Below are 15,152 nucleotides of genomic sequence, written 5' to 3'. Positions count from 1 at the left end.
AAATTTAAATGTAACATCAGCGTAAACTAATCAGGTAAGACCAGTAACAGGGACTTACTTAAAGCTATAGATTATGGAAAGAATCTTTATTGACTAAGGCTAAATACAGAGCATTTATGGAATATTAATAGCTAGACTAACCTCACAAATGTAACCGCATTTCCCACTATATTGCGAAAGTTGTAATCTAGTGCGTATCTGTTTGCTCATCTGCCAAAGAAAGATGTACTTTATCATTTAAAAGGACTGGAAAAACTGTGTTCACTACTGCACATTGCCTTTCATTGTGTGAAGTGCAGTTGCAACATACTGCTAATAAAGAATTCCTGAGGCCGGGCGGTGGCGCTAAAGGTAAGGTGCCTGCCTTGCCTGCGCTAGCCTTGGACGGACCGCGGTTCGATCCCCCGGTGTCCCATATGGTCTCCCAAGCCAGGAGCAACTTCGGAGCACATAGCCAGGAGTAACCCCTGAGCATTACCGGGTGTGGCCCAAAAATCAAAAAAAAAAAAAAAAGAATTCCTGACTATGTTTTGCCTAGTGCTTCTATCCTTGCCAGAATGGAACATAACATGTTCCTGCTGGAACCTCTCCTGGTTGGGGGACCAGTCTTCTCTGGGCCTGCAGTGGCACCAGATAGGACTCACTAATGAAATAACTCCTCCAACCCTTCTCTTGTTTGTATCTTATTATATCTCAAGAATTCATTGCTTTGGAGGTACCTGCAACTCTGCAACCTCCCGTGGGAGACCCCTGACCCGTGGGGGTGTGGAAATGAAGGTTGCTAGTTATTAGTGGGTTTGCCCGAGCAGAACCGACCTGTAAAGAAAAACTTGAGAAGTTAGTAAGAGAAGCCCTCAAGACTGCACATGCTGTTAAAAAGGGATTTATTGTCGAGGGGGGGGGGGAATCAGCTTTTAAGGGCTGAAATACGTCAGAGAGTGTTACAAGTTTTCCACCAATCACAGTTACAGGCATTCATTAGCATAAGCTGGGGCAGGTAATAGGGAGGGGCAAAGAGGTAGAGAGCACGTTTTACCTGAAGGCATAAGATTCAAACAGAGTTCTATAAATTATACTCAACAAGCATAAATAGAACATCAGCTGTAATCCTTTAGCTAACACAAAGGCAAGTTGTTCTATATTTTTCTTTCTGGCTGGATGTATTGGGCTGCTTTGAATTACTTTAGTATTTGTCTATTTCCTTTGTTCTCAAGGCCTGGGCGCCTTTGGTCACGTGGGTGACCAGATTAGGAATTATGTTCTAGGTTTCATCAGCTAGGCTCCCCACAGGTACCTACCTTCCTGCCTGCTTCAAAGGGATGGTATAGATGGCAGAATGGCAGATGATCTTTTGGAATAAAAAAATGTGGTCTCTGGGCCGGGCGGTGGCGCTAAAGGTAAGGTGCCTGCCTTGCCTGCGCTAGCCTTGGACGGACCGCGGTTCGATCCCCCGGTGTCCCATATGGTCCCCCAAGCCAGGAGCAACTTCTGAGCACATAGCCAGGAGTAACCCCTGAGCGTTACTGGGTGTGGCCCAAAAACCACACAAAAAAAAAATGTGGTCTCAGAGTGACTGACTTGATCTTTCTGTCACGATAACCCACAAGTTTAGGGAGAGCAGAAACGTCTGGGTAAATAGCATCAAGCTTCAGGAAATGCTCATAGCACTAACGCAAATGTTCAACTCTGCATTTCTGTAAATAGGACTCTTAGATGGGTCAGAGAACTAACTAATTCCTCTTCAATTCATCTTTCCAGTATCTCCAGGTGCTTCTAGGAATAAAAGACGCTTTCCATAAATTGAATTCTGGCCACCAGCACACACACAAAAAGGGCAAATCAGGGATCCATTTTGTAACAAAATGGAAACATTTCCCATCAACCACCTTGGTTTCTGCCCTAAAATGGCCGCTGTGAAACAACAAAGACTTCCTGCTTTGGAGACAAGGCTAACGAAAAAAACCTTCCGTCCACACTAATTATTTCCTTGATACCAGCACTGTGGTCCTTTTAGGATCCTTGTTTTAACTGTAGCTTCCCCCCTTTCCATTGGTTTGGGGTCGTTCCAGTTGTTAAACTGACTACAAAGTAATTGGGTGCCCTCAGGGTTTAGATCTACACTGTAGCTCTTTTTAATTGCTTAATGTATTTTTGTCCACTTGGTGGCACCAAAGATCTGGAAAAACTATGACTCCCCTCTCATCCCCGCCCTTTCTGTGTAGAAAAAAATGCAGTGAAAATAAAAATCCAAGCTACAGAGCCCTTTTTTAAGGTGGCTTCCGTTTCTTTTTTTTAAACTTTCTGTTGCCGTAGGCTGGACTGAACTGTACCAAAAACAACAACAACAACAACAACAACAAAAGTGTTTAAAGCAGTTTCTCTGATTATCAGCCTGCAAACCTTTCCCAAGAAGACTTTTCTTTAAAGTGGTGGGGTTTTTCTTGAATTGCTGAGGGGACCCTGTGCTTTCAGGGTTTGGTTTAATTAATTTTCCCTGTTCCTCTAGTGAAATTCAGTTATGAGAATTTAGAAAATAATAATGGTACCTCTTTGTTAAGTAAATGTTCCCTTTTATCAATACAGAGGAACTATCAGTGCTGAGCCTGAGCTATAGAACATCAGGCAAGGAGACTTTGCCTTGCTTGCAGATGACTTGGCTTTGATCCACAGCATTCCATATTGTCCTCTGAGCACCTCCAGGAATGTGATTCCTGAAAGCAGAGTCCCAGAGTAACTCCTGAGCATGGCTAGGTGTAGCCCAAACTAACAAGGACGGCAAAACAATTATCAGAACTCATATGAGTGGTAGTAATTTTTTTTTTTTTTTTTGGTTTTTGGGTCACACCCGGCAGTGCTCAGGGGTTACTCCTGGCTGTCTACTCAGACATAGCTCCTGGCAGGCACGGGGGACCATATGGGACATCGGGATTCGAACCAACCACCTTTGGTCCTGGATCGGCTGCTTGCAAGGCAAACGTCGCTGTGCTATCTCTCCGGGCCCAGTAAATTTTTTTTTATATGAGAGAAGGATTCCAGAAGGAGTGGAAGTAGAATATGGAAGAATGACTAGTTAAAAAAAATAGAGCTAAAATGGCCCAGAGATAGTTCAAGGGGGTAAGACACCTGCATTTGGACTACCCAGATACCTCATTTGATTCCCTGAGGGATGTTAGGAGTGATCCCCAAGCAACTAACAATTAATACCTATATTGCTGAGAGTACCATATAGGATACTGGGTCATCAAAGGGGAATCAGCAGCATAGAAATCAATTGCCCTATCTATCTCTCCAGTCCCAGAATAACAATATTTTAATAAATGAATGGAGACATTTGTCATCTATTCTAGTCTTTTCTGCTATTCTGTTCTTTCCTGGGTACATATTTGTAAACGCTTTGTATTCTAAAACATAAACTCTTTTACTGAGGGAATAACCTAATCTTGGGGAGGGTTTAAGGGCATGAATACCCACACACATTCTTTCCCAGTGCACAAGGTACATTCTTCAGGATAGACCACATACTAACGCATAACTCAAACATACATATATTTACAAATTAGAAATCAAGCCAAGCATCCTCTGGGACCACAATGCTATGAATGTGAGGAAAATTGAGGAAAACTGGGGAGTGAAAGACAGCTAAGAAGGTTTTATGAGCATCAAAGAGAGACAAAGAAGGTGGTGAGGATTTACATTCTCAATAGGTGAAAACAATGTACCCCTAAAAGAAGATTTAGGGGTATATAGGCACCAGAACATAGAAACTGAAGCATAAACAGTTAGTTTAGTGCAAAACCCTTTGTTCATCAAAGTCACATCAGCTTTAATGGCAATTTAGTTTGAATAAGAATGTTTGCTTGCTTATTATTTTTGTAGTAGAATGTATAAAAACATCTCCCTGTGGATCTTTTGTCTGGCATCAAGAGTTTCCAGGATTACCTGAACTCTTGATCTGTGAGAATAAACTTTCTCTTCTACTCACTTTGGCTGCAATCTCAATTCTTTGACTTTCCCTAACATGAGGTAGAAATTAACAATAAAAAGTTGGTGAGGATAAGATCCAACACTTAGAACTGAAGAAAACGTTTCTAAATAAGACTTAGATTAAAGAAGAAATTGAAAACAAAATAAAAAAGATTCCTTGAAATGTGTGAGAACAAAGAAATGATTAAAATCTATGGGATATAGGAAAAGCAGGACTAAGGGAGGAATTCACAGAGAAATAGGTGCACATCATGAAAGAATAAAAAGCTTAAACATAACTACACAATATCCCAGTTTGTCCACCACCCAGCACTCTGTGCCCAAACTGTCAAATCAAAAGTTTGTTCAATGTTGAAAAGCTTTATCACTATTTTCTAATTATTTCAGTAAACAGGCCTGTTTAAAATTTTTTTAAAAAGGGTCCGGAATGCAGGGTCCGGAAAACCAGATTTCCAGCTGCCTGGCCGCAGAGTAATGAAAAAAAAAAAAAAAAAAGACTCAAGGCCAGCAATAATGCAAGCAAGTTCCATATATTATCTGACCGGTCAGATGTCCGAAACGTACACATGGCAGAGTAGAGGTTTACGGACCCTGAAACCTTTATACAGAATTTAGACAGGTTGATTCATTCTTATCATCAAAGCACAATCTTAAAAGAAACAGGAATGAGCACTGACTTGGGAGAACTGCGCCCCGGGGTTGTGAGATAAAGGTGATTTCAGATTTCAAGATTTTAGGGCGGGTGGGCCACACAGGAGCGGGAAGCAGGGAGTCCGGGGGGGGGGGGGGCAGGGTGGCAGCATTTTCAAATCTCAAGGGCGGGTGGGTCACACAGGAGCTCGAGGGCAGGTGGGTCACACAGGGGCTCGTAAAGCTGCGGGAAGCAGGGAGGCCAGCAGGCAGGTTCTGTAAATTGGCAGATAAGAAATATATGCAGGCAGGCAGTTAAAAAAGAAAACAACAACTAGGCCCGGAAAGATAGCACAGTGGTGTTTGCCTTGCAAGCAGCCAATCCAGGACCATAGGTGGTTGGTTCGAATCCCGGTGTCCCATATGGTCCCCTGTGCCTGCCAGGAGCTATTTCTGAGCAGACAGCCAGGAGTAACCCCTGAGCACCGCCGGGTGTGGCCCAAAAACCAAAAAAATAAAATAAAATAAAAACTATATGGAGATTCCACAAAAAACTGGAAATTGAGCTCCTATATCCTCTATAGCGAATCTGTGGCATGAGTGCCAGTGGTGGCCCAAAAACAAAAACAAAAACAAAAATAAAAGTGGGGCTGGTGAGGTGGCGCTAGAGGTAAGGTGTCTGCCTTGCAAGTGCTAGCCAAGGAAGGACCGCTGTTTGATCCTCCGGTGTCCCATATGGTCCCCCCAAGCCAGGGGCAATTTCTGAGCACTTAGCCAGGAGTAACCCCTGAGCATCAAATGGGTGTGGCCCGAAAAACAAAACAAAACAAAAAAGCTACTGGCTTGGGGGACCATATGGGATGCTGGGGGGATCGAACCGTCATCCCTCCTAGGTCAGCATCTGGAATGTAGATGTCCTACCACTTGTGTCACCCCTCCGGCCCCAAGTTTATATAATTGCTGTATAAAATTATATATAACTATATCATATATCAGTGGAGCCAATACCACTGTAAACGAGGCCTATATTGTAATAATTACATGTAAAAGTGTGCCTGTTAATGAGGCCTATAGGGCCAGCATTATAGAACTTAAAGATATTTTTGAAGGCATGTTGACATTGATATTTGGATTGATATTAGGATGGTCTATACCTGAAACTCAATTATGGACAGTTTTATGAACCTTGGTGCCTTAAAAAATTGTTTTCTTACTTTTTTTTTTTTTTTTTTTTTTTTTTGGTTTTTTGGGTCACACCCGGCCATTGCTCAGGGGTTACTCCTGGCTGTCTGCTCAGAAATAGCTCCTGGCAGGCACGGGGGACCATATGGGACACCGGGATTTGAACCAACCACTTTTGGTCCTGGATCGGCCGTTTGCAAGGCAAACGCCGCTGTGCTATCTCTCCGGGCCTGTTTTCTTACTTTTAATGTAATTTATGTGCTTATGTATTTTGACTCCATATACTAAAAAGTGGTCCCTAAAAACAGGGAGGGGCTTTGGGTTCCTAATAATCTGGTGTCTTTGGAATCTAGATTAGTTTCAGGTACATAAAGGGTGTTTAGGGGCTGGAGAGATAGCATGGAGGTAAGGCGTTTGCCTTTCATGCAGAAGGACGGTGGTTTGGATCCCGACATCCCATATGGTCCCCCGTGCCTGCCAGGGGCTATTTCTGAGCATAGAGCCAGGAGTTACGCCTGAGCGCTGCCAGGTGTGACCCCCCCCCCAAACCAAAAAAGGTTGTTCAAGGATTATTTATTTCATAAAAAAAGGAACGATATGGGGTTGGAGCGATAGCACAGTGATAAGGCATTTGCATTGCACCCAATCAACACAGCATGGACGGCCGCATCCCACATGGTCCCCTGAGCCTGCCAAGGGCGATTTCTGAGCATAGAGCAGGGAATAACTCTTGAGCACTGCCACCGTATGTGACCCAAAAAAACAAAAATAGAAAAAAAAAAAAAATAAAAGAAGGCACGATGTGGAGAGAAGTGAAAGACAACACAGTCCTGTTCTGCAAAAATAGTAACTAGCCTTGAACAGGGATATTCCTGACTGGGTAGCCAAACTTATCCCTTGCCAGAAATTAGACAGCCAAATATGTATGTCACAAGCTTGACAGGATGTTCTAATGGCTGTATTTACATCTGTATATCTGCTTTGTTTAAAATTAGATAGGAATATGTACTTTTCTCCCCAGCCTGTGTAAGGAAGAGTATATAATGTTTGTGCGAAGGAAGCTCTGGGCTATTGGAATCACTTTGGCCCAAGGGTACTCAGTACTGAGCTCTTATAAACTTCCTTTACTTTCACTTATTTCTGTTTCTGGAGTTTGTGTCCAGCAATGGCCTAACAGTAGGATAGCGAAGGCCTAGTAAGTAGTCCATGACTGGCTGAATTTCTCTTTCTGCCACTCTGAAACCTTGGACCAGAAAAATGAACATTATCGTTGATCCAGAGTTATGGAAGCCTGCTAAAGCCTTTCTTTTACAGAGACACTCAACCTCACCCCAGCTTAGCTGATCTTAAATTGTCATCCTGCATAATAAATGCAGATATTGGCTTTTGTTATTGATTGCTTTTTTGCCTGCTCATTAGACCATTTTGTTTGTTGTCTCTTAAACTAAACTTCATAGAGAAGGTTTACAGATGTCTTGTGTTTATGACCAGTGGTTGACACATTCCAGGGAGGCGACAATTGGACCAGTGATTGGGATGTTCAATAATCCTTATTGAGTAAGCCAAAATACAGGGCCTTTCTCTGATTATTGATAGCTAAAATAACCCCGCGATTGTAATCATATTTCTCACTATCTTAACATTGATTTTGCTCAGCTATTTGTTTATCTGCTAAAGTATTCCACACTTTAAAGGGACTGGTTCTCAAATGAGATCTAAACCGAGCCACGAAAGATTATGGCTTTATCAACCCATGCAGCACAAAGTTGGCCATCTCAATAAGAGAGGGTAGGCCAAGACCCACCCTGCCAAAAACACACTTGCTGCCTCCATATCCCAGAATCACCAGTTCTATGATAGCCTTCTGTTAGAGTACAGTGTTGATGGATTCCACACAAATGGAATAAAGTTTAATACTTTAATCTGTCTTCCATAAAGGCCCCCAGACTGACTGCCCAGGACATTTTCCTAAGGTAATGAACCCCACCTAAGATCATGAGAAAGATTACATAAAAAAGGGATATAGGGAGGTTCCATTATTCTGATGATCTTTAAAATGATTGGCTATTGTCTAGGGGTACCTTCCTATTTTTCCCTTATCCTTTCCTGATAGGCTACCTGATATGGCCAAGTAGCTTGGAGCTGTGTAATGGAAATAAGCTTGTGGAGACCCAGCATCCCTGCTCACAACCTGAGAAGAAGCCTGCCACGTGGCCTTTACAAAATGGCATCCCTTCTTGTTCAGAACCCAGGTCCCAATACTGCCTCACCACTCACCCTCTATGATTCCCTGCCGTGATGCTGATCTGAGCATATATCAGGTACAGTGGGTGTTGGGCTGATATCACCAGGGCTTTTTTTGGAGGGAGTGCAAACACCCTTCCCTATAGATCCATTCTTCCAGGACAGCCTAGCAGCTGTAACCGCACCCCTAAACACAGTTGCCATGTGTGAAACAGCCCTGCAGCTGAAATGCCCCTAAAATTCGTTGTATCTTAGCTTTGTATTTCTGGACAACTTCATTTATTTAATATTGTCATCCTTAAAGGGACACCCCAACTTAACAGAGTGGACATATAACAAGAGCTTACTAAACCATCTGCCATTGTATTAATGACTTCATTAGTGATAAAAAATATCTTGACAAATGTGCTTGCTACTGATATTTTCTTTTTTCTTTTTCCCCCCTCTTTTTCATTTTATTTTTTTCTTTCCATTTTCTTCAATAACTTTGTTTTCACTAATCTGGAAACAAATATATTATGACCAACTATATCAACTATGTGATACATTTTCTTTAAATAAATAAAATTAAAGGGTCTGGAAAAAATGTGTCTGGGATAACTTTGCCTTCCCTGAATGAAGTGCACTTCTCTCATGTCTAATAAAAATCTCCAGTTTAAAGCTGTGTCTAGAATTTCCATCCTTACTGACTTGGGCCGTAACAATCCACTAGGCTCTGACCATAAGCTAATGACAGAAGAAACTTCTGGGGCAAATAATACCAATCCTCAGAAATTGCTCACACAGTAATGTGCACATTAAAGGAAGGACTGAGCACGTCCAATTCTGCATTGTTTCTGTGACTAGGTATTTAGGATGGGTCACAAGACACCTTCCACAAAATGAATTCTGGCCTCGGGCCTGAGAGATAGCACAGCAGTAGGGCGTTTGCCTTGCACTCAGCCGATCCAGGACCGAAGGTGGTTTGAATCCTGGCTTCCCATATGGTCTTTGGAGCCTGCCAGGACTGATTTCTTAGCACAGAGCCAGGAGTAATCCCTGAGCGCCTCTGGGTGTGACCCAAAAACCAAAAAGAAAAGGAAAATAATTCCAGCCTCTAACAGGGGTCCTCAAACTTTTTAAACAGGGGGCCAGTTCACTGTCCCTCAGACCATTGGAGGGTCTGACTATAGTAAAAACAAAACTTATGAACGAATTCTTATGCACACTACATATATCTTATTTTGCAATTTAGAAACAAAACAGATACAAATACAATATGTGGCCCGCGGGCCATAGTTTGAGGACCACTTCTAGCACAAAAGAGTGTGTATTCCGAACAGTTAAAACAAAATGGACGTATTTCCCATCAGCCACCCTGTTCACTCTCCTAAAATGGCCACTCTGAAATAGCAACTACTTCCTTATGTTTGAGTTCTGGCTTAGGAGGCAGGCCTAAAGGAAAACGTTTTCTGGCCACACCAACTACTTCTGTGATATTTTTAGGATCCCTGTTTTAACTGTCACTTCCCTCTTTCCATGGAAATGGAGTCTGACTTTCTTTGATAAACTGACTACCTCGGGAATCAGGCCAGAGACTAGTAAACAGAGAACCACTATTGCTCACTTAATTTTTGTCCACTTGGTGGCAGCATGACACTACACTAGTTTACAAAACTCCTTCTCACCCCCGCCTTTTGTGCTTAGAAAAAAAATTCTATCAGAACAAAAATCTTTTTCCAAGCAGAAGAACCTGTTTTGTTAGGATGGCTCCAGTTTTTTTTTAAAACCAAATTATTATAATCTGGTAGACTGAAGAGTACGGAAAAATTTGTTCCTTGAGTTTTTCTAATTGTCAGCTGGCAAACTTTTCCCCATAAGCATTTTCTTTGTAGTAGTGGGATGTCTTGAGTTGTTGTTTACTTTTTCTGTTCCTCCACTGAAGTTTAGTCCTCAGAAAATAGAAATAGAAAGGGGATAAGGAAGAATAGTAAGTTAAAAAAAACTTTAATGATAATGATAAACAAGTCTAAAGTATAGATTAGAAAGCTAGTCATGAAAGAGCTGTTTTTCTTTTATTTTTAGAAAATCAAGTTTTGCTGTTAAGTGCTCTGAGCTCAGAAATCGCTCCTGGCAGGCACAGGGGACCATAGGGAATGCTGGGATTTGAACCACCTTCAGCCTGAGTATGCTGCTTGCTAGGCAAATTCCCTACCACTGTGCTATCTCTCCGGCCCCAGGGATTTCTTATTTTAAAAAGGTGGTCTGTGGCAGTCTGACTTTCTCTTTCTGCCATTGAAAATGCGAAGCCCCAACCCACAAAACTAGGAATAGCAGAAAATTCTGGACAAATAACCCAAAGGCTCACAACTGCCAAGGCAGGTCTGTACATTACTACTGTAACTAGGATTCTTATGGTAAGTCAGAGAACTAATTCTTCTTCCTTTTTGTTTTCATCTTCCTAGCAACTTCTTGCGCCCAGGGGAAGAAAAGACGTCTTTCACAAAATGAATTCCAGCCACCAACCCGAAAGAGAGGGCGAATTCGGGATAGTTGAAACAAAATGGACAATTTCCCATCAGCCACCCGGTTCACTCTCCTAAAATGGCCACTCTGAGACAGCAAAAACTTACAGATGTTTGAGTTCGGGCTTTGGAGGAAAGGGCTAAAGGAAAAAGTCTTCCTCCACACCAACTATTTCCGTGATACCACGACTATGGTCTCTTTAGGCTTTCTATTCTGTTATTTTTCCCCTTTCTCTTTTTGATAAACGGGTTACCTCGTGAATGAAGGCCTTCAGGCAGGAGAGAACCATATTGTTTGCTTACTGAACTTCTGACACCTAGGTGGCAGTATGATACTGCAGTAACTCGGAAACCCGCTTCTTCCCCCTCCTTTTGTGTTTAAAAAAAATTCTATGGAACAAAAATCTTTCCTCCAAGCAGAAGATCCTGTTTTGTTAGGGTTACCCGCTGATTCCAATCCGGTAGTTCTATGCGAGTTTTTCTGGTTATCAGCAGGCAAACTTTTCCCCATAAGCATTTTCTATGGGGGTGGGGTCCTCAAGAGGTGAGGGACTTGTGCTTCCTCTTCTTCAGGGTTTATTTTAATTTACTTTCTGTGTCCTTCAATGAGAAATGTGTTGAAAACTCAGAAAACAGAAATGTTCAGTAAAAAGTTCTTTGTTATATATAAGGTACTTTACAAAGAATATCTGTGTTCACTTTTTGAAGAAGGAAAAGAGAATGGGGAAGAATAACCAGTGAAGTTTCCTAGTTTCAGGATTCCATAATATTCAGAACTAATGAAACGCAAAGACTTAAATAAGAACAAGAACAACAATTTTTAATAAAGAAGACAAATGCACAGTAATTAAAATGGCAAAAAGCCAAATATAGACATATACTCCTGAAAGTAGTGAGAAGCATGAAAAATCCATAATAAGGAGTTATCAAACTAGACCATACAAATCAAAATGGAATATTTGGATATAGCCAATTTATTTTGCTTAAGCAATGTGTATTCAAAAACCACTCTGAAACCTCAACCAACCAAAGGCCTGTGACACAGAATACACATCTCAGGAACCTTGACAGACACTGAGGTGTAGAATTTCAGGCCATGGCAGGGATGGATCCTGAAGGGAAGGGCACCTGGCCAAAGGCTGTCATAGAATGCAGGAATGAACCACCAGAATTTCAATGCTTTTTCTTAGGAAAGGCCCCATCAAATCTGACTTGTATAAAAAGAATGAGGAACAAAGCTCTGGTATGGAAAATATTCATATTTAACCTTCCCCAAAACTCTACTTTTCAGATTTCCATTCCAGAGAAGCCTCTTCTCTCATGAGCACTGTATCTTAATCTAGGTCTCCTTTTGTCTTCCCTTAATTCCCCAATAAACTTGTTACACTTACTATTCTCTGGGGATTCTTTTCTGTAAGGGAAAGTATACTAACTGCAATGTCCTGATTAGTAAAACTAAGATGACTTTACTACAAAGAACAATTCCTTACTCGAGTCTGAGTCCCAGGTTCACTCTCTCTAACAAGTAGGTTTGAGGCTGCCTTGTAGTGTTGGGAACATTTATTTGTGCCATGCAGAGACTCACTACTACCTGGTTTTTATTCCCTGGTTTTTATTACTCATTGTAGACTTTATTTAGTCATTAATTTCCCAGGGAGTTCTACTCAAGCCTGCTACCTCTCTGCCTCTCTTTTTATTGATTTTACCTATTTAACATAAAACAGAGAGAGAGAAAGTGGTGTTAAATAGGTAAAAGGTGTTGGCATTTCTTTATTGTGTTCTAAGAACCTGAACAATTAAAACAGGGAGAGATGATTTATCTTCTGATATCTGGCCATCTAGATTATTCAACAGCATAGGTCATCCAGATTGTCAGGTACTATCTAGGCCACCCTTGTTACATTCCACATCAATAATTTTCTTTATTTACAGCTATATTCCTAATCTCACACTGCCTGTTCTTTTTATCAAGATGGTTTGTGGTAAAACCACATTTTCACACGGGAAATCATATAGATTACCTCCCAAATGCTGACCAGGGAAGCCCAGATTGATTAGTAAAAAAATAAACTTTGGTGAACAATAAAATAAATGTTAAATATAAATATTCTCACTCTAAGTTTCCATTTTGGTCAATTTTTCCTCTTTTTTTTTTTTTGGAGGGGGATTGAGGCACATATGGTGATGCTCAAGGGCTACTCCTGGTTCCTCACTAAGGAATTAATCCTGGAGGTGCTCTGGGGATCATATGGAATGCAGGGTATTGAATGACAGAGTGCACGGCAAGAGCTCTATGAGCTGTACTATTGCTTCAGACTCCAGTATTCCAATTTTTAATTTTTATTTTATGGTTTTTGGGCCACACCAGGCAGCTCTCAGGCATCACTCCTGGCAGGCTCAGGGGACCGTATGGGATGCCTGGGATTAAACTCAGATAGACTGCATGCAAAGCAAACACCCTATAAGCTGTGCTATAGATCCAGCCCCAGGCATTCCAGTTTTTTTGTTTGCTTGTTTGTTTTGTTTTTGTTTTTGGGCCACACCTGGTGATGCTCAGGGGTTACTTCTGGCTATGCTCTCAGAAATCGCTCCTGGCTTTTTGATGTGGGGGATCGAACCGTGGTCTGTCCTAGGCTAGCACAGGCAAGGCAGATGCTTTACTGCTTGCACCACTGCTCTGGCCCCTGGGCATTCCAATTTTTAACAGTAGTTTAGATACTCCATCTATCAAAATTTTTACAAATAGAATTTTTAGTACGGGACACACAGCCATAGTCATTGTGTGAAGACTAGAAAATCCTTATGAATTTCCTACTGGCCTTGACAAATCGTGAACGCATTCAATCTACACTCCAATATGAAATTAAAAGTGCAAGGCTTTTGCACTGAAGAACTACAGGCAATGAAACACTCCTATGTAATAGCACAGACAAATCCCAAAGTAACCCACAGAGAAAGACAGGTAACCAGAATGTAAGACAGATCACACTGAGGAAGGCAACCTGGATTCCCCCACACTTTGGACAATTTGGGGGTTCAGTGAAAAAAGGCATTAAACCTAATCTACAATCCCAAGACCTAGCAGCTTTTCTTTTCCACACATTAGTAACACACTTCCAGGTCCATACCTATTCTGACAGTTTTGGGGAGTCTGGAGTTTCTACAAGAAATGAAACTGCAAATTTGTATCTGTTGCAAGCAGGAAGATAGGGGGTTCTAAGTAATTCGTGTTTTGGGTAAAACAATATGAAGGCTAAATCAGACCAAGGACATGGCATCCTTTGATACAAAGGATACCTGTCAGTAGCCCAGAAAGCCATTGAGATGCAAAATTCCAGGTCTAGTGCATGTTTACTGAGAGGAGATGTGGCCAAACAACCTGAGAGGAGATTCCCCTGCATTACAAAGACCAGGTGGAGACTATCAAAAGAAAATTATCAACTTCCTCTCACCCTCCTTTGGCAATAGATTATCCTAGCAACAGACTGGGGGCAGGCACCAGGTACCAGATGTGTTGCCTGCACACATACTGCCAATATCTCCCTTTTTGAGATGTATTTTCCTACTTTAATATCTACAGGCTCCCTCCAGTCTGGAGAAGTTCCTGCTCTCTTTTGACCACTTATCTTGCCCTACCTCTCTCCATACTTCCTTTTATTTACCAATAAACTTGATATACTTGACTGTTGGTCTCCTCCTGAAATTATTTTCTGACTGAGAAAGGCTGCAGACTCAAGAGGCCCCGGCAAGATTTAGGACTTTATTTTGCTGCAAAGAACAGTTCCTCACTCCAGCTTGAGTCCAAGGTTCCAGTGAGTAACCAGGTAGTGAGGCAGGCAGGTAGAGCTCCTCCTCCCCCATGCCTCTGCAATGAATTATTGGAACTACCATATTTGCCGGCATATAAGACTACTGGGCGTATAAAACGACCCCCTAATTTTGCAGTTAAAACATAGGTTTAGGCCTATATTCGCTGTATCAGACAGAACGTTCCTGTGCTGCAACTGTATGTACCACAGTGAGCCAATCACAACAAGCAAAGGTTCAAAGGTTATACTGTAATAGACTTCCTCTCGGACTCTGGCCAATCTGAGCAGGCTTTTTACAGTGTAGATTCGGGTCCAGAACAATGTCTAATTTGCATGCATCAAAAGCCTGCTTGGATTGGCTGAGTTAGAGAGGCGGTCCGAGCAGCCTGGCAGTGATTGATGCAGGATCGAATTGGAAAATTCGTTTTGTGGCAATATTCAGACAATTTTTGTTTGGTGTCATATTGAAACATTTTTTGGATATACTCAGCATATAAGACGACCCCTGATTTTCGGTTGACTTTTTTTTGTTTCAAAAGTTGTCTTATACGTCGGAAAATACGGTAATAAAACCAGCTAGTGTAAAAGACTGTAAGGGAAATTGAGAAAACTGGAGAGTGAAAAACCACTGACAAGGGGGCCCGGAGCGATAGCACAGTGTCGTTTGCCTTGCAAGCAGCTGATCCAGGACCAAAGGTGGTTGGTTTGAATCCTGGTGTCCCATGTGGTCCCCCGTGCCTGCCAGGAGCTATTTCTGAGCAGACAGCCAGGAGTAACCCCTGAGCAATGCCAGGTGTGC

This window comes from Suncus etruscus, chromosome X (assembly GCF_024139225.1).
Source record: "Suncus etruscus isolate mSunEtr1 chromosome X, mSunEtr1.pri.cur, whole genome shotgun sequence".
Lineage (NCBI taxonomy): Eukaryota > Metazoa > Chordata > Mammalia > Eulipotyphla > Soricidae > Suncus > Suncus etruscus.
The sequence above is the reverse complement of the archived record's forward strand: the minus strand, read 5'-3'. Positions refer to the sequence as shown.